Genomic DNA, 18,844 nt, shown 5'->3' on the forward strand with positions numbered 1-18,844 from the left:
TCCCAAGCGCAATGTGGTTCTATTAGTTCTTACTTCAATGAGAAGATGCAGCGAATCAGGCTTGCCATACCTGGGAGTAGATCTCAGAAGACACAGTTCTCGGATCTTTCTGAAACAAGCAACGGCTCTAGAATGACCACCTTTGAACCATTCACTGGTGTTATTATCATGGAGTCCCATAGAAAGCTGAAACCATCATCACCTGCAGACTGGTTTATCCAGTCGCTGCCAGGGGAAGTTATTTGGCTTTTTACAGCTGCAGTTCAGGCATCCTTTTCCACAGGCACTATTCCACTATTCTGAAGCATGCGCTTGTCTCTCCTTTATTGTAAGAAACCACAGCTTGACGCAGCCAGTTACCGTCCCATCTCTTTGCTACCCTGCATCATGAAGCTTATGAAAGTTATTATCACTCCTCAACTGTCTCACAACCCTGAATCCCAGGATCTCTTACATCCATTTCAATCTGGATTTCACCCTGATAGAAGCACAAAGGCAGTGATGATCTCGGTTGTGGATGTTCTCGTACTACTCCAGGACCATGGAGAGGTCAGGGTTTTAATTTTCTTTGACCTCTCTGTGGCGTTTTATATGATTGATCATAACATCTGAAACACTTGTGTACGAGCGTGATAGAAATAAAATATCATTATCAATCAATATCAACATCTTGCTTGAACGCATGGAAAGGGCGGGTATCTCTGGCCCTCCTCTAGCCTGGTTTACATAATTTCTGTCCGAATGAACACAAACCCGCTCTCTGTTTTGTTTTCAATACCCTCCTATGGCTTTTACTTGTGGGGTGCCCCAGGGGTCCTCATTGTCTCCTCTTTTCGTTATTTTTCTTTTCTTTGCCCACTGGCAGACCTTATTCAGGAACACGGGGTGCGGTTCCACACATATGCTGATGATACCCGGCTCCTGTTCTGCTTGTACTCCCCAGAATCTGAATCCCCTCTTCAACTTCGAAACTGCCTGATGGCAGTACAGGGATGGATGGCCAAAAATTGGCTTAAACATAATAGTGAGAAAAAAGAAATCATGATTACGGGTCCTGCCACAGATCAGGCATCCTGGACTAGAGAGTTCTGGCATAAATCTTTCAGACTCTGCCACACACCTAGTAAATCGGTTAAAGGTTTGGGGGTACAAATCTTAACCTGCGGCTCCTGAGAGCTTCAGGTTTCGGCGATTTGACATTCGGGATTTCTGAGGCTAAACATTTTGAAAAAAACACATTTTCTCCCAGTAGAATCTCGGGCTAAAGTTGTGGAAGCTTCCATACTAGGGCCCATAGTTTACTGCAATGACATCTATTTAGAACAACCAGCCTTTTGGATACAGATATTGTAGCTATTACAAAATGCTGCAGGGAGGCTGGCCCTGCCTCATTCACACGACTTTCTTCTACAGCTTCACTGGCTTCCAGTGAACAGTTGCATATGGCTTAAGATTTTGTGCATCGCACACCGGGCACTCCACCAGAATATCTTCAGGCAAAACTGATCCCCTATGTGGCAGCTAGGTCATCTTCGCAGAGACTTTTGGCAGTTCACAGATTTATAGGGCACGTGCAGGGGGGTGAGCGTTCTCGGCCCTTGCACCCACTATGTGAAACTCTCTTCCGGGTTAGTTATGAGAAGTTCATGTTTACTATTGACAGTGACCTTTTTCTCCTCGTTTCACTTTCTTAGCGCATAGATGCCTCCGGGTCGTAGCTTGCATTTTATAAATTCAATTGCATTACATTGCATCTTAGTGTCAGGACAGATTAGGTATTCTGCTTTGTCTTTTCCAGCGTCCTTATCTCACGGTTCCTCTCTGCTACAATGATCTTTAGGGGACAGTAATTACTGTGAGTGCAATTTTCATTTTAAGAATCTCAAAATTGTACATTTCTATCAGCAGGTTACAATTAGTTATCAGTATTCTTATAAAACATATATTTGCCTTCACTTCAGTACACCCATTGGTTTTTCCCCGCCCCTAGAAGCTTGGCTTGACTCAGAGGTCACATGTCTTATTTCTCCCAGAGCAGTTGTTGTTGTCACACCCCAAATCAGCATATTCTATTCAATTGAAAGAGTATATTGTCTTGTGTTCCTGCCAGCATACCAAGGTGCCACTCTCCATCTAATTAACATGACCATGCAATCTCCTGTGCTGTTGCTGAGAAGACTAGGTGTGAAGGCTTCCCAGGGACAGCAAGCCTTTTGAAGTCTTAGCTACATCAGGTTACTGTTCTGATCAATTGCAATAGAGTTCCTTATGGAAAGAAATACATGTATCACTTTAAAATAAGCAACATGTCTTTAAATCAAGTCTCTTTCAAGATGAAATCACTGTGTGGCACTCTATATGGCATTTTGATAAACTTCTCTGCTTTGGCTTATTTAGCTTCTGCAAGACAGCTCTCCTGTCAGGATTAGGAATCGCCAGCACCTGGCAGTGGCGAGCACCGTTATTGCACCCATTTTTGACAGCTGTCTTTAAATCAAATGTCTTTAACATGGGATTTTGTCCTAATAACATATGATTCTTGCTGACATTGTATTGATGTGGATTCTTGCAGTAGAGTATTGTAGAACACCCAACAAGAAGTTGTATCCTTTTGGTGGTTTTGTGAGCCATGATTTTAGCAATTTTTACAATCAAGAAAATGAATTCCCAAACAGCTCTGGGTTGCTTTTGGCAATCAGTATTGCTATTCCCAAGTGGTTGCACGCTACTGTGTGTAGCCCAATGGTGGTTTTAGGCAGTTACCTACTGTGCTCACTAATATGGCAAAAGTGGGTGACAGCCTATTTTTCAGATTTTTACTGCGCATTTTTGGATGATCTCTGGCGAGCAGCATGCTTTCCGGCAGCCATTATGATGTTTCCGCTGCCAGTAATGCACAGTTCTGTTGTAGGGCTTGGATGAGTGGGCTAAGACATCCCACATGCTCCACACCCTCCCCCATTTCCTCTTTGTGGGTGTGGTGCTCAGTCTCCCTGTGCCTGGATGGTGGGGGTGGGGGAGGGACGTTGGCCAACCGTGTCTATAGTTTGCCCTGTACTGCCTCTCACCCCAAAGGCCGCCTGTCATGATAACACTCCTCTTGGCTGAGGCCCTACCCTACTTGCATTTGTTATGTGTACAAATGGGGACCACTGTCACCCAGCATGAGCACCACCAAAGGATAAGCAATGGATAAAAGTGGTCTCTCAGCACCCCTGCACCAGACCCAAGGAATCTCACTGGCGAGACAGTGTATACCTTGAAGCAGCATGCAACTACACACACAACCTTGCTAAGGAGAGCCCTGACACAAGTTAGGGTCTGGATACCAGTGGGCAAATTACCCTGCTCTGCAGGTGCCCCCGTCCCGGGCAGGCACCTCCACCAGGAATTGTCCACAACGCCACTGTGATTCCAAATTTAGAAAGACACAGTTTTTGTGAGTTATCTTCACAAAATTAAATAAAAGAAGCACAATGAAGGTAAATACTACACAATGTTCAAATATCAGAAAATGTGTTTATAGTTAAAGCCCGGAAATATGTAATAGGTAGCCAAATGAGCCAAGTTGATGGACTAAACTTAAGACAACAGGTAGTTAATTGAATAGTGCAAACATCTATGACTGGCCTTTCATTTTACAGCGTGCCATCCAGTCCTATGCCTGGCAGAGATCGAGAAGAACCTTGAGTTTGGGATTGAGTCCAGGATCCCTCACTGGGCTCACAAATCAGATTGCCTGTTTGGATGACTCCTAGTTCTCAAGGAGAGGAGAGGTTTAAGGAGCACAGAGGTCTCCGTGTGAGAATGAACGTGAAGGACTGGTATAGAAGGGAGGAAGATGGGAGCCCCTGGGCAGGGATTTACATATTGGTGCTCCTTTTTGGATGAGTAGAGTGAGCGAGAAAGACATTATAAGAGGCTACAGATTTCTTCATTCCACATAAAATTGTTGGGGTCAGTTTTAAGTGTTGTTCTATTTTATTTTGAACAATAATTCTAATTAGTTAATAATTATTTTAGAGTCAAATATCCAGGGAATCAAAGATGCTATTTCATAGAGGAGTATACCTATAACCAATCAGTCGTCCAACTATGTTATTGTGGGGAAATACACTAATGACAGGAGGGCTCTCAAACACATGGAAATAGCAGTACTATTGCCTCGGTTTCCAGAATCTAAAACCATGCATCAGGCCTAAAAACAATGTGTTAAACAAATACCATAGCAGCTGTATATCATAGATGATGCCGTTAGGTAAGAATAACGAGGAGAAAATGAAAGAGGGATGAGATAAAGAAGGGTAAACTAAATCAGCAGCTAGCAACCTGAGACCTCTGCACCAACCCTGTTATCTTCTTTCCTTTTTAGGTGAATAGGTTCCTTCGCGCTTCTGTAATGTTCTACTTCTCTCATTGCTCTTCATTTTTCTCCACATCAGTTTCCTTTTCCTCCTTCTTTCCTATGTCTTTCCACCATCTGCCTCCTTTCCTCTCTACACCCCTATTTCGTCTCTATGCTCTGCTCAACACTTCATCCACTTTCTATTCCCCTCTCCGGGCCTTTGTTCTCTCTGCTTTGCCTTTCACCTTCTCATTCTAATCCAGTGGTCTTCACACTTTTTTGGCTGGGCCTCCCTGAGCAAAATTTGGGCATGCCGGGCCACCCCAAAAATGCCAAGTGGGCAGTATGTATTGCGTGCTGTCACTGCACCCTACTTCCAGTATAGTCCCTAGGCTCCCCCACCTGCTGCCATCACAGTCTCTGGGCTCCCTCATCCCACTCCTACCCAGTCCCTGAGCTCTCCCCACCCTATCACACACCCTGGGCTCTCCCCACCCTTCTCCCACCACTATCCCATGGTTCCCGCCCATCCTGTTCCCACCACAGTCCCTGGGCTCCCCTCATCCTGTTTTCAACACAGTCTGAGGGACAGCGGCGGCTGGTGAATTCTTTAAGTGGAGGGGCATAACTATTTCCCCCAAAAATGCCATAGCAACCTAGCACAGTGAGGGAGCCCAAACCAATCAAAGGGGGGTTGGTGGGTTTTCACCCGTGAATCTTTTTTAAAATAATGGGTTAAAATGTTCCATTGTAGAGCATACTTTAAAAAAAAATTGGTAAATAGCCAAACAGTTTGTAATTGGTGATGGGGGCCCAGGGGCAGCCATGACATTTTTTACTGGACATTTATGATAGATGGCCAGTAAAAAGATACCATCCCTGTCCCCTGGGCACCACTGTGCCTAAAACAATTAACATGATTATGTGTGTTTGCTAGGGTGCCAAGGGGGAAAGCATGGTATTTTTGACTGGACATCTATGATAGATATCCAGTAAAAAAATACCACCACTGTCCCCTGGGCTCCACAGCGCCTCAGAAGGAGAGCTGATTTTGGCAGGTGGGCAGGGGGATTGTGCAACAAAGGCATTTGGGCATTTTTAAAATACCTTTGTTATACAACCCTCATTCCCCCTCTATTCAGGGGAGGAGTACGCAGAGGCGAGGAGTGCACAGAGGGGAGGAGGGCACAGAGGGGAGGAGTGCGCAGAAGGGAGGAGTGTGCAGAGGGGAGGAGTACGCAGAGGGGAGAAGTGCACAGAAGGGAGGAGTGCATAATGCGAATGATTGCTTAGAGCAGTGGATTGTGTAGAGCAGATGAGGGCGTAGAGGGGATGAGTCCCTAGAATCGGATGAGTGCGGAGAGCATATGAAGTGCATAGAGCGGATGAGTCACTAGTATCCGATGAGTGCGGAGAGCATATGAAGTGCGTAGAGCGGATGAGTGCGTAAAACGGTTGATTGCATAGAGCTGATGAGTCCCTGGAACGGAGATTAGTCCCTGGAACGGAGATGAGTCCCTGGAATGGAGATGAGTTCCTGGAACGGAGATGAGTCCCTTGAATGGAGATGAGTCCCTGGAACGGGGATGAGTGCGCAGAGGGGGTGAGTGCGCAGAGGGGGTGAGTGCGCAGAGCGGGTCAGTGCGTAGAGCAGATGAGTGCATAGAGAGGACGAGTGTGTAGTGCGGATGACTGACACGAATGGCTTTGAGCACCTGAAACAGCCGTAAATGGGTAGAACAGTCTGAGTACATGGAATGGGGGGCGTACATGGAACCTTTGGAGTGAGCTCCACCACAAGCTCCTAAGATAAACCACCTTATTCACATCTCCACGATTACTCTCTTCCTTACACCACCACTCATCTAGAACACAGCAATACTATGACACCATTCCGTATAGCTGTTCTCATACCATCATTTTGCCTCACATTTCCCATCATCCTATCTAAACACTGCTAGTTATACACCTTCCAGCCTAGGCACTCTCCTCAGGCCTAAAGCAGCCAGTATCGGTCTGGATAACAACCTGCCAGAACGAACACATACCATTGATCTCTCAACCACCACACCTACCGCTAAGACGCAGCTATCGCACAAATACCACACCAGCTGCACACATATCTGGCGCTCACACGTGCCTTTTGAATCCCTCTACTTCTCTCTACTGACTTGAACTTCGGTTCCCGAGGGAGTTCAACGTACCAGCGCATTGAGACCATACCAATGGTACATAAGGCGCTATATAAATGCAAAATAACATAACAGAACATAACTTGCCAAAATCAGCTCAACGGACCAAAACAAACTAACACACACACACACACACATTCATACAGATTCATACAGCAATCACTCTATCATTCACACGAGCATCCATCACCATACACTCAATCATAACACAAGCATACACGCATCCATACACATGTTTAAATAAAAAACAAATTAACATTAACGTACCTTCTGCATTGGCTTGCGTGTGGGTGCTGAAACTCCCTGCTCCAGGCTGCTCTGTCCATATGTGTGAGGAGGCGCAGGAGCTCCCCCTCGCACATACAGACATGCAGTGCCCCAGCCAGCAATTCTAATGAGCTATGCAATGCTGGCAAAGCACAACACCCCAGCACTTCCATGGCTCAGTGAGCATGTGCGGCTGGGGAACGAAACTGAATTGTCAAAGGGAAAATGTGTTTCCCTTTGACAGTTCAGCCAGCACAGTAGCACTCCCTCAGCTAGAAAAGCAGCTGAGGGAGTGCTCATTGTTGAGGGGGGCGCCCCTTGCCATTATGGATGAGACGCCAGGCTCGGACTGGCCTATAGGGCAATAGGGCAATACTGTACCAAAAATTCAAAATGGTAGTGTGGGCCACACAAAATGGGCCACCTTTGTGGCAAATGTGGGCCGGTTTGATTAGTTACTTCACTATGCAGTTAGTAATTTTGACCATTGTTGCTGAATAAATATTCTTTAAATATCACAATTTACTTACATGTTAACACAAAGCACCCCCTTGCATACTATTCAAACAGTCTGTGACTAAAGAAATTAATATCCATTTACAACTGCTGGCCACTTTTTCATTGGTGCCTGAGACCATTTCATGCTTCTGCCTGACCAGGTGAGCTGCCCCTGCCCATTTCTTCCAATCTAAAAAAATAAAAATAAAAATAAGAATGTTTTTTTATTATTAAACATTTCATGCTGGGCCCCTGCCCCCTGCATGGTGCGCCCCACAGTTTGAATACCACTGTTCTAATCCCTGCTCCATTTCTTTCCTCTCTCCTTCCTGCTGTTCACCTCTTCAGCCTTTTACTCCCCTCTTCCAGTCCATCCTCTTTCCTTTCTGCTGCTCACCTCCTCCTCCTTCAACGCCGCTCTGTTGGGAGGCAAATGGTTATGTCACCCATAGCTCCTGCTCCTGCCCTTCCCCAGCCCAATTCCACACAGGTGAGAAATGTTACTCACTAAGGCAACTGTACCGCCCATGTCCCAGGCAAGTAAAACAGGAAATGGACACGATCTAAGCTAAAGATGGCAATAATAAACGAATTGTCAATGAAACAATACATGTGAATGCATTAAACATAAAGCAAATGTGCACTCAACATGAGGAACGCAAACACTAGTTAATACATGCATTTATACAGGAAGAATATTAACATGACATCCATAAGATTTGAAGAATATTAACATAAGTAATGTATAAGCTGAACGCAACATGTACAATACACGACTATAGTTCACTAACGTAGAAGTGCGAGAGTAACACTTCTAACACACTTCTAAGTAAATGAAAGGCCTCAGGACTTCATGAGAACTCAAAGTGCTGACATAACAAAATACAGATCTGTGCAGAGCTTAGACGGTAGCTGACAACCACAGCCAAGTGTACAGTGAATTAGGGGAGGGTCAGAACTTGGCAGTGAAAGCACAAGATAGCAATGCCCCTAACGAAAGAAGGATACTCCCCAGTTAATTAGAGTTTTATGCAAGAACAACCAGTCTTTGTAAATCAGGTGCAGGACAATTATGAGCCCAAAGACTATATGGAGAATAGCCCAAGAAGGTCCCCAGTGGTAGAGGAAACCATAACACTGACACCAATATTAGCTTAAATTCCAATAAATGCAGGGTGAAATAATTCCTAACAAGGTCAGTCTCATCACACATGAGCCATAATTGAAGAACACTCTCTTTTCATTAGGAGCAAACACAGACAGCCTCAGTCCTCCCACATATTCCCAGACACGAGGTATCATAAAAGGTTGAACACATAGAAATCACCCTGGCTCATGGCCTACGAATGAAAGCAGTCCGTGTACCCCTCTCCCCCTACTCCTGTCTGGCTCGTGCCTTGACAACCTGTCAGTTGCCCAAAGAGGGTCGGTAGAAAGCCAATCAATCAAAACCCCCAATGTTAGGCCACCCATTATGTATTATACCAACCAATAGCTTATTATAGAGATGATGTTTTTTTACGGTTCTCAGTTTAGAGATGGTCCCAGGAGGAGCCATCAGATAGTCATAACCCAATGAAATATTTTACACTTATAGAATGTATATGTAGTCAATCCCTTTGACCAGTCCCTAGTCCCCATAGGTTTTGCATTGAGAGATTATACTGTGATGTCAGCAGTGATGATTTGTGAGTAATAATTCCATTGTTTGTATTGAATTAATTAAGAGCAATGACATTTTATGCTTGTATGCTGTCCCTGCTTTATTTGGATGTTAATAAAGCTGGGTTTTGCCTTGTACTTTGTCCATTTCCGTCATTGAGTCTGGTATGATCTGGCTCCAGAACCTCTGTGTAATACATTTTTGGTACTTTCCAGGTTGTCTTAACAGCTCTCCAAGAATTTCCTCTCTTTTGTTTACTTTCAGCTCCTCCTCCTACTCCCCTCTCCTGGTTTGTTATGTTTCTCCACTTTCTCTCTCAGTTCATGTCTCTCAATTTCTGTAACTCCTCCACCACCTCGCTCCCCTCCCCAGTTCTTGCTTGCCCTTCCTTTCCACTCAAAGGATCACAGCTGTACTCCTTCCAACACCACATCTGGCCTTTACTGAAGACTGCTTTGAGGACAATGCAGCAGCGACCTGTGATGTCTAAGGTTATTTTCAAGCTTCTCATTCTTGCATTTCAATCCCTTCCCGATCAATCACCCTCATACTTCAAACTACACTTTAACTTTCACACCTTTTGCCGGCCACGCATCTAGTGGTCTAGATCTTTTGGCAGATCTTGTTTGGTATTAACTGCCAGACACTGGAAAGCCTTACCTGAGGAAGACTTTTGTATCAAAGATCTATATTCATTCAGGAAGAGAATTAACAAACTTTGATTTTAATCACTCTTCTCCGGCTCTCGTTATGTGAAGCCCAGTGCTTAGATAACATTGGGTCGTGGTGCCAAATCATATTAAAAAAACAGACACAGATATTCATAGTGGTGCTGACCAGTGTTCTGAGGCTTTGTAACCTAAACTGCTTTCAGCTCTGGTGCTGCAGGGGCTGAGCACTGGGATTAGTTTCCGTATTTCTACTGCTATTTGCAGTATGGCTCAGCATACCCAGCCGTTTAGGGTTGTGTTGCATTTTGGATTTCATCTCAGTCCAGTGTAGTTGCAACCAGTCTTTGCCTCTGCGACTTTCCCACGAACACTCTGATGCATGCAGTAACTTGCATGTTCACCTCTTGCCATAGGGAAGTACATACCAGCCTTCCTAATATGTAACCACCAGTGAATACTTGTTTTTTTTAAGACAGTGGGACCCACATATCTCCTGTCCTAATCCCCTGTCCTTGTCCTTAGTCTCTCGTCCCACATTTCTTGTCCTAAACTTGTCCTAGTTTCTCGTCATTGTCCTTGGCCCTCATCTCAAATCCTAGTACCTCATTCTAGTTCCTCATCTGAGTCCTAGTCCCTTGTAATAGTTATAATCTCTCATCCTAATCTTTGTTTCTCATCCTAGTTCAAGTATCTCACCCTAGTCTACTATCCTAGACCTAGTATTCGTTTTAGTTCTTGTCTCTCTTACAAGTGTCTCATCCTAGTCGCTAATCCTGATCTTTGTCTCTCATTTGAATTTTAGAAGTTCATCCTAATCCTTCCCTATCATCCTAGTCCCAATCTATTGTCCAAATCTCTCATCCCAGTCTCAGTCGTAGTCTCACTCTCCTCCCTATCCCTAATCACATACTCTTAGCCACAGTCTCCCTGACAGTCAAAATCTCTCTCATTCTCTGTCTCCCCCTGTATTGCTTCATCTATCTTTTCTTCATCCTCCTCCATATGACCCTGGTTGTCTTTCTTTCTGTCTCTCTTTCTATTTTGTCTGCTCTCTCCTTCTCTCTCCATCACTCATTCTCAATAGGGAATGCTGTGCTGGCCAGGGTGGAGATGATGTTAGTGAGGGCAACAAAGCAATTAAAGGCTGTGTGAGAATGTTTAAGGGTGCATGGCAAATACTGAGTAGAGCAGCTGCTTCAGTTGTCCCAGAGGTAAATAGCCTGTCGAGTCGCGTATCTCATCCTTGTACAAATACTTCATCCTAGTATCTTAACCTAATCTCTCTTCTGAGACTCTAATCAAAGACCCTCATCCTCCTCCTTGCCCTAGTCTCTTATATTAGTCCCTCATCCTGGTTAATTGTCCTCATGCTAGCGCTGCGTCATAGTCTCTCGTCCGAGTTTATCATCCTTGTTTTAGTACCTCAGCCTTATATTTTGACATAGTTCCTCATCCTAGTTCTTCCTCCTAGCCCCGCAAGTCAGTCCCTCACCCTGGTCTCCAATCCTATACCTAGGCCCTCATCCTAACCACTCATTCCCATCTTAATCATAGTATTCTCGTTGTTCATCCTAGTCTCTTGCCCTAGTTCCAATCTCTCATCCGAGTTAATTTGCTTAGTCTTTTGTCCCTAGTCCTAATCACTTGTCCTAGTCTCTTTTTTTAGTTACACATTCTCGTCCTTTGTCCTAGTCTTTTACGCTAGTCCCTCATAATAGTCCCGCAACATAGTCTCTCATCCTAGCCTTTTGTCCTAGTCCTTTGTCCTAATGCCTCATCCTAGGCCTAGTCCTTTTTGCCAGTCCCTAATCCTAGTAGTTCATCCTAGTGTTAGCCTACCATTGTAATCCCTGGTGCTAGTCTCTCATCAGAGTACCTCATCCTAGTCCCTTACCATGGACAGCCCGTCTTATTCCCTCACCCTACATTTTAGTTCCTCATCCTATTTCTAGTACCTTGTCCTTGTGTCAGTCATCCTAGTGCTTCTTCCTAGTCTCGCACCAAATTTCCTTGTCCTAGTCCCTGGTCCTAGTCCCTGATCCTATTTCTAGTTATTTCACCATAGTCTTTCCTCCCAATCGGGCATTTTAACCTATCATTCTATTCCTATTTCCTTATTCTCGACCCTCATCATAATCATTCATCCTAGTGCCAAACCATTGGCCCTAGTCCTTTGGCCTAATCCCTTTTCCCTAATTCTAGCCCCTCATTCCACAACCTAGACTCTCATCCATATCCCCTTGCCTAGTATCATATTATAGTCCTGGTCATTAGCCTCAGTCTCTTGTCCCGGTCTCTCATCCTACTCTTTGTCCCAGTCGCTCATCCTAGTATTCATGTACGGGGGATTTGTATTACACCGTTTTTTGGGAGACAGGTCTAGGTGGGTACACAATATACATTTTATGCCTTAATTTATACTTGACCCATTTCTTACTGTCTCCTAATCGGGCTTCCATGGGTTTGCGATCACAGTGGGGAGGCCCACTGCGAATGTGAAAAAGGTATGAAAATGCAGTTTAGGGCAGGTTTTCCCCGGTTACCCCTAAGATGAAAGACACTAGGTTAGAGTAACTGTGACACAAAAGGAAAGGCAGACAAAGGAATGCTGGTGTATGGTTCTTTTAGTTATTGTATGATCACTTATACTTTTCTCTTCCGGTACACCACTTGTACTTGTATTTGTCTTTTCAAAAGTTCAACACAACTTTAGGTCAACCTGACCCTCCTTCTGGATTGCATCACCAGCTCGCTTACAGTGCTTCTCCTTGGCTTGTTCACAATGTCTTTTGGTTTTCACAATTTAGGTCTCTCTCCTCTACGTGCAGGTATCAGACGACATAGTACACCCATCATGGGTCGCGCAACCAGGATCCCTAGGCTCTTCAGCCCACACAGGTTCTTCTGTACTTGCACCTGCGTACAGAGTCACATTTACATAGCTCCTATGTGTTGGACTCTTGGTTTTAATGCAATCTTACCCTCTTCTGGCTTCTCTTTGTTAGCCTCTTGGCTTGCATAACGTGTCACACACCTCCTACCAAACTTTGGCATTGCTGCACTGCATTCATTCATAAACTTCACTTTGTGGTTGTCTTATTCATGCCCCACCCTTCTATGGCACTCTTTTACACTTGTACTCTTTTCCGTAGGCTGTTTTCACATGGGCATTTTCCTTTGGCTATCAACTACTGTTTTGCTTTTCCCATAAAGTTTTATTCAATTCATTGTTCAATGTGCTTCTGTTTTTTAAAGGTTTGTAATGAACTAAAAAAAAAAGAAAATATGCTTAATTTCAAGTTTTGTAAGAGAAGAACAACAATACTTCAGCAGTTTTTCTTAACAAAGATATTAACAGTCTTTCAGCTTTGACAAGTTTTACAAGTTTGCCGGTCCAGAAACAAAGGTGCCGGTAAGTTTACCGGCACCGTTGTACCCGGACTGGCAAACTACGAGTCTGCGGGCAGGTGCTGTACCGCCCGCCAGGGTCAGACCTGGCTGGTGGAATGGCACCCGCCCGCAGACTTTCACGGAAGCACTGGCCCCGTTATTAACAGTTCCGGTGCTTCCCTGGTCCCCAGTCCCATAGAGTCCTATTGGACTCTATGGGAATGGGGATCAACATTTAACCGGCGCCTGACTTACTGGACCGCCGCGGTTGTAATGCCCCGGTGTTTCCAGCAAGTCAGGTGGCAGTAAATCATTACGTGTCCGGTAGCTACCTGCCGGTTTTACCGGCACGGTTACCGCTGGACCCGTAATGAGGGCCAATGTTTGTTCTCTAGTTTACCCTCTTGTTCACTTGGAATCATTTAATTGGTACGAGATACAAAGAAGCACTCTTGTTTATGAAATTCTCACACACAACTTGTCTCTCGTTCTCTGGGAGATTTAAACAATTGTGCAATGGACTTTTACTTTGTTTCTGTTCGCACACCTTCTGTTCATGTACAGTGCTTTTCAAAGATGATCGTTTCAAAACTGCTTTTACTCTAGTTTCCACTGCTACTGCTGCATTAGAGATAAGTGTTTGCGTGTATAGCAATCCTGTGTTTCTAGGATTACTGAAACTCACCAACTTTAATGAAGTGTTCCGCTGACACGTTGAACCTGGAATATGACTTTCACTGCTTCAGGCTTCACAATGAGAATTCTGTCTGTCCCTCAGGCACTCCCCAGTTTTACTTCAATTCGAGGTTAACAAGCATTATTCTGAGTCTGTAGGAGAATGGTCCAGTACCATACCATGTTCCGCTGCACACCCACTGCAGCTTTGAGCACAAGCTTCTTCTCTTCTTCACCAAACACAGGAGAGGACCCAAACTGCATGGAGTCCTCAGTCCGGTGCGCTGTGCTCCATGCGGTTCACCTGGTCTGACACAGCCCTTGCTGCTACCACGTCTCCTCACGGAAAGGCACCCCTGCTGCTCTTTCCCACACAGGCCTCCCTGTTGCTCGTTTTGCTGTTCCTTTGGTTTCCCTTTATACACCTGCAACGACTTGATAGGTTGCAGGTGTGGACTCTAAATTGGGTTTGCCTGACTATAGTTAAAGGGACATGCCTGACCTCTTCCTCCTCCCAGTATAGAGTGGCACAATGAGGTTTTAGTGTTCATTACTCCTAGTTGCCTCTTCCTCATCTCAGTACTGTCAGAGGTAAAATGTGGGGGAAATGAGGGGAAAGGTTTGACAGTAGCCTACAAAGGCTGGGGGAGGATTAGGTTGGTCTTCCATAGGAAAAGAGAGATACCATGTCTCAATATGTAGAAAAAAGAGGAAGTGAGGCGCGCACTCTAGTTCCCAGCTTTGTATACCTGCTGCAGTTCAGTTGCTCTTATCCTCCAAGCGCTTTCATGTTTCTTACAATCTTCAGGGAGGCATTCTTTTCAGGTGTTACTGATAAGTGTCAATTTTGGTCTCAGGGAATTCTGGTAGCTGTAGTCAAGTCTGGTAACCAGGAACCAACTCCCCTCCACTAGCACCATTTTGTTCCCATGGTGGGGGGAAGGGTTGCCTCTGGAGCCCGGGACTTTTGAACCAATACATATAAAAAAGAGGGAGTGAGGCGCGCACTATAGTTCATAGCTTTGTATACCTGCTGCAGTTCAGTCAGGGCCATCTTATGCTATTTTGGGGCTCGGGCATGGACATCTTTGGGGCCCCCCACAATCAAACCAAAGGAATTAAGTTATCAAGTATATCTGGTGGCACCCCACTCTCCCACCATGAGCAAAACCCTGCCTCGCAGCATTCAAAATAAGCATGTTTACTCCCTTTGAGTCCACTTACCCTCTTCATTCTTGCTCTAATCAGATTGATAAACAAGTAGCATTTGAAGGCCAGGATTAGCAGTCTACAAGAGGTTACTTCTGTTCTAGTATAGAAACAGGATACTTTTTATCAATAGCACCCGGGAAGGTATGCAGCCTGTAGTATTAATGCAGGACTGTATTTAAATTGTACATGTAACCCAGAACAGGCAGATAACTCAATTTAGCTGCCTCAGAGAATGCAAAAGTGTTCAAGCATGGATAGAGTAGACCAATTGTAAGGAAGGAGAAAGCTACAGATACCATAGCATGGATAGTGGAGGCAGATTAGAAGCTACAAGGAAGGTGCCTCTATCCAGACAGACTGAGATTAGAAGTGGGACATGGTTTTCAAATAGCGTTGCTATTAGAGATCAAGGGAACAAGTGCCTGTGGTGTGCAGTATATTAATGCTCACCACTATAGTGGAAGCAACCCTATAGCCAGTGGAACCATGAGTGAGGCTTTTATGAAGATCATACCCTCAGAAGGAAATCACACTGAGGGGCTGACAATTTGGAAAGATTTAGGGACTGTTAACTTTGAGAAGTTAGGCAATACAAGATTAAATGAGATGCCCAGGATCACATATTGCTTAAGGGGTGAAGCTGGGATTTGTGCCAACTCTGCAATTTCTGTATTTGAACACTTTCTTTTCCAGCTCTTCCCATGTACTAAAACAATCTAATTTTTTTAAACTGTCTTGCAAAGTACACAAATCACATTTCCAAACCTGACAATTTTTAAAACCAAAATATTACAGAAGGGTGTTACGCAAAATGGGAATGATTCTAGCTACATTCTATCCATCATAAAGGGAAGTATATAACTACCAGCATACCAATCAATGTGATTTAACAGATTTAATCTAGGTATGTCTTTTGTACTTTTAAGCTTTAAATACTTCCAAAACAATGGCTTGTGAAATTGTCATTCATAAACCTGCAGAAAAACCTTTGACTTTTAAACAAAAAGCAAAAGGTTGTTCGTGTCAAACAAACAGACCTTGAAATATGCTTGCCCAATGGCTACACCATCTGGTCTGCTCTCTCCTGTCTACCACCCTTTCCACTCAAATGGCCTACATAAGAAGAAAGATCAAGTAATTAGCTAAACGATGCCACCAGCATGCAAGAAGGCAAGCCTCACAGAAGACAGCACAGTAATGCAAGATATATATAATTTGACCAGGACCACTGTATCGTCTGCTGGCAAAGCCAGGATGCAAGCATGAACACTTTGGTTCCACAGTCTTTTATTCACCTTTTGGACTAATCGTTTATGCTCATCTTTGGAGGGGATTGCCTAGGTTTTAGAATGCCACATCTGAACAAACCAATTTCTAGACGTTCACCGTACAAATGACATGTTAGTTTTTATAGCAACCCCTATCTGGTGCAGGAACATTGCTGATAATAGCACCTCTTATGCTACAAAACCAAGTACATATGCAGGTAGGTTTATAAACTTCAGACATAGGAAAGGTTCATCCAGCCTTGCGGGAATGTGCTCTTCTAATCTTTCATATGAACACACATCTCTGCAATGCGTGCTTAACACACAGAGATAAGGTCTGAACCATTGTGGCACTTAATTTATCAATATGGATTTCAACTTTGGCTATTGCACATGATCAACATAATTCCCACAAGAAGGAAATAATGCTTCAGAAGTTGTGCAGTACGGAACACACAAACTATGTATTCCACAGTGAACACAGAAAGCATTACATGATTAATTGATCAAGGCAGAATGTACTTGTCAAAACAGACAGACAATAGGGTTAGCGCCTCAGGAGCATGCCATAAAATCTCCTGGCATGTGCTATTTAAGTCTGATGAACAATGGAATCTTACTTTAAATCAGGCAGCCTTGTGGGGGCCCCCTCCAAGGTAGGGGCCCTGGGCAAGTGCCCCTTTTGCCCTCCCATAAAGATGTCTCCGAGTTCAGTTGCTCTTCTCCTCCAAGCGCTTTCATGTCTCTTACAATCTTCAGGGAGGCAGTCTTTTCATGTGTTACTGATTAGTCTCAATGTTGGTCTCAGGGAATTCTGGTAGCTGGAATCAATTCTGGTAACCAGGAACCAACTCCCTTCCAATAGCACAATTTCTTTCCCATGGTGGGGGGAGGGGAGAACACCTTCAATGTGGCTCGCCTAGGTAGGGCATGGTGACCCTGGTGCCACTGCCTTTGCTGACTCTGGAGCCCGGGACTTTTGAACCAAGACGTAGAAAAAAGAGGGAGTGAGGCACGCACTCTAGTTCCCAGCTTTGTATACCTGCTGCAGTTCAGTTGCTCTTCTCCTCCAAGTGCTTTCATGTCTCTTACAATCTTCAGGGAGGCAGTCTTTTCAGGTGTTACTGATTAGTCTCAATTTTGGTCTCAGGGAATTCTGGTAGCTGTAGTCAATTCTGGTAACCATGATACCATGTCTCGCCTGTGGACACCCCACTCCCAATTCCCAACGACCCTCCGCCCAGTTGATCCTCCCTTGCTTCTCCACCCCCAGGGTCAGGATTCAAGAGCGAAGGCCTTTCCCTGGCCACCTAAGAAGAGAATCCAAAGGGAGTAGGTTTGAGGATACCCTCAGGTTTCTCACACCATCCAAAACGTGCATACAAAAAACATAGTGACAGAAAAAAACAGAAATATACACTAGCAAACTGTACACTACCCTGGGTAGGAAAAAGGGTAGTTGTGGAGTATGTAGGTAATATAGGGAGGGTATGGGCACACCAAAGGTGATCTCAGCAGTGCCTCAAAAATGTAGTGTGGGGATCACGTTACACACCTTATTGGTAGACAGGTCTAAGTGTGCACACAGTATACATCTTGTGCCTTAAATTATAACTTGACCCACCTCTTACCTGTCTCCAAACCCTGTTCCCGCTGTGAACATGGCGAGGGTATGAAAATGCAGGTTAGGGCAAGTTTTCCCCAGATGCCCCAAAGGAGAAAGACACTAGGTTAGAGTAACAGTTACACAAAAAGAAAGGTGGGCAAAGGAATGCTGGTGCACGGTTCTTTTTAGTGGTTGTATGATTACTTATAATGTTCTCTTCCGGGACACCAGCAGGGTTTTTTGAAAGATTGTGTTAAAAAAAAAGGAAACCTCATGAGACACTATTCACAAATAACTTAACCTAAGCAGCTGCATACCTAAATCTTAAAACAAAAATATAAAAAGAGTCCTTTTTCAATGTTAAAAATGTAAAAAGTCTTAAAGAAATATATGCAGAGTCTATAGAGTGCACTGTACAAAAAACACCTGACCTCAGCAACAACGTGCCCAGGGCTGTCTGAAGGTCCTTGCAGGTGCTCCTTCCTGATGGTCTTCTTGGTCTTGACAATCTTGAGATCGTTCTGGCCAGCAGTAGGTTGCAGGCAGCAGCAGCAACAGTGTGTGGGGGCCCAAATGTATTTTATAAGGCTGGGCTGCTTATGCTAGTAGCAGCCCAGCAGGTAGAAGCAGCATAGAGGGAATCACTTATATGAAGTTGATCGGGCTGCGTTTCTCAGAGGCTGCCCAGTGTTTTTTTTCTGCAGCAGTGGGGGGCCGCACACACTCCTAGACCTGGGCCACATCTGCCAGGGGTGGCCCAGGGAGTAGTAGCATAGGGTGACCAGATTTGTTTAAAAAAAAAAGCCGGACGGACCATTGAAATAGAAGTAGGAAAGAAGTAAATGCACATATAACTTTAGTCCTACTTCTATGTCGCTGGCCCGTTGCGGGAGGCGGGGAGGGGGTGTGCTAACCTGCCCACTCCTCTCATTGGAGGAGAGCGTCGGGGAGGGATAGGGGGAGGAAATAGGGGCATTTCACGCCCCCATTCGCACAGGAAGAGGTGCGTCAGGGTAGTGCCAACCTGTTGGCCCGGGCAGCAGCGTTGAACAGGTGT

This window comes from Ambystoma mexicanum, chromosome 4p (assembly GCF_040938575.1).
Source record: "Ambystoma mexicanum isolate Mex_15411 chromosome 4p, UKY_AmexF1_1, whole genome shotgun sequence".
NCBI classification, from domain to species: Eukaryota; Metazoa; Chordata; class Amphibia; order Caudata; family Ambystomatidae; genus Ambystoma; species Ambystoma mexicanum.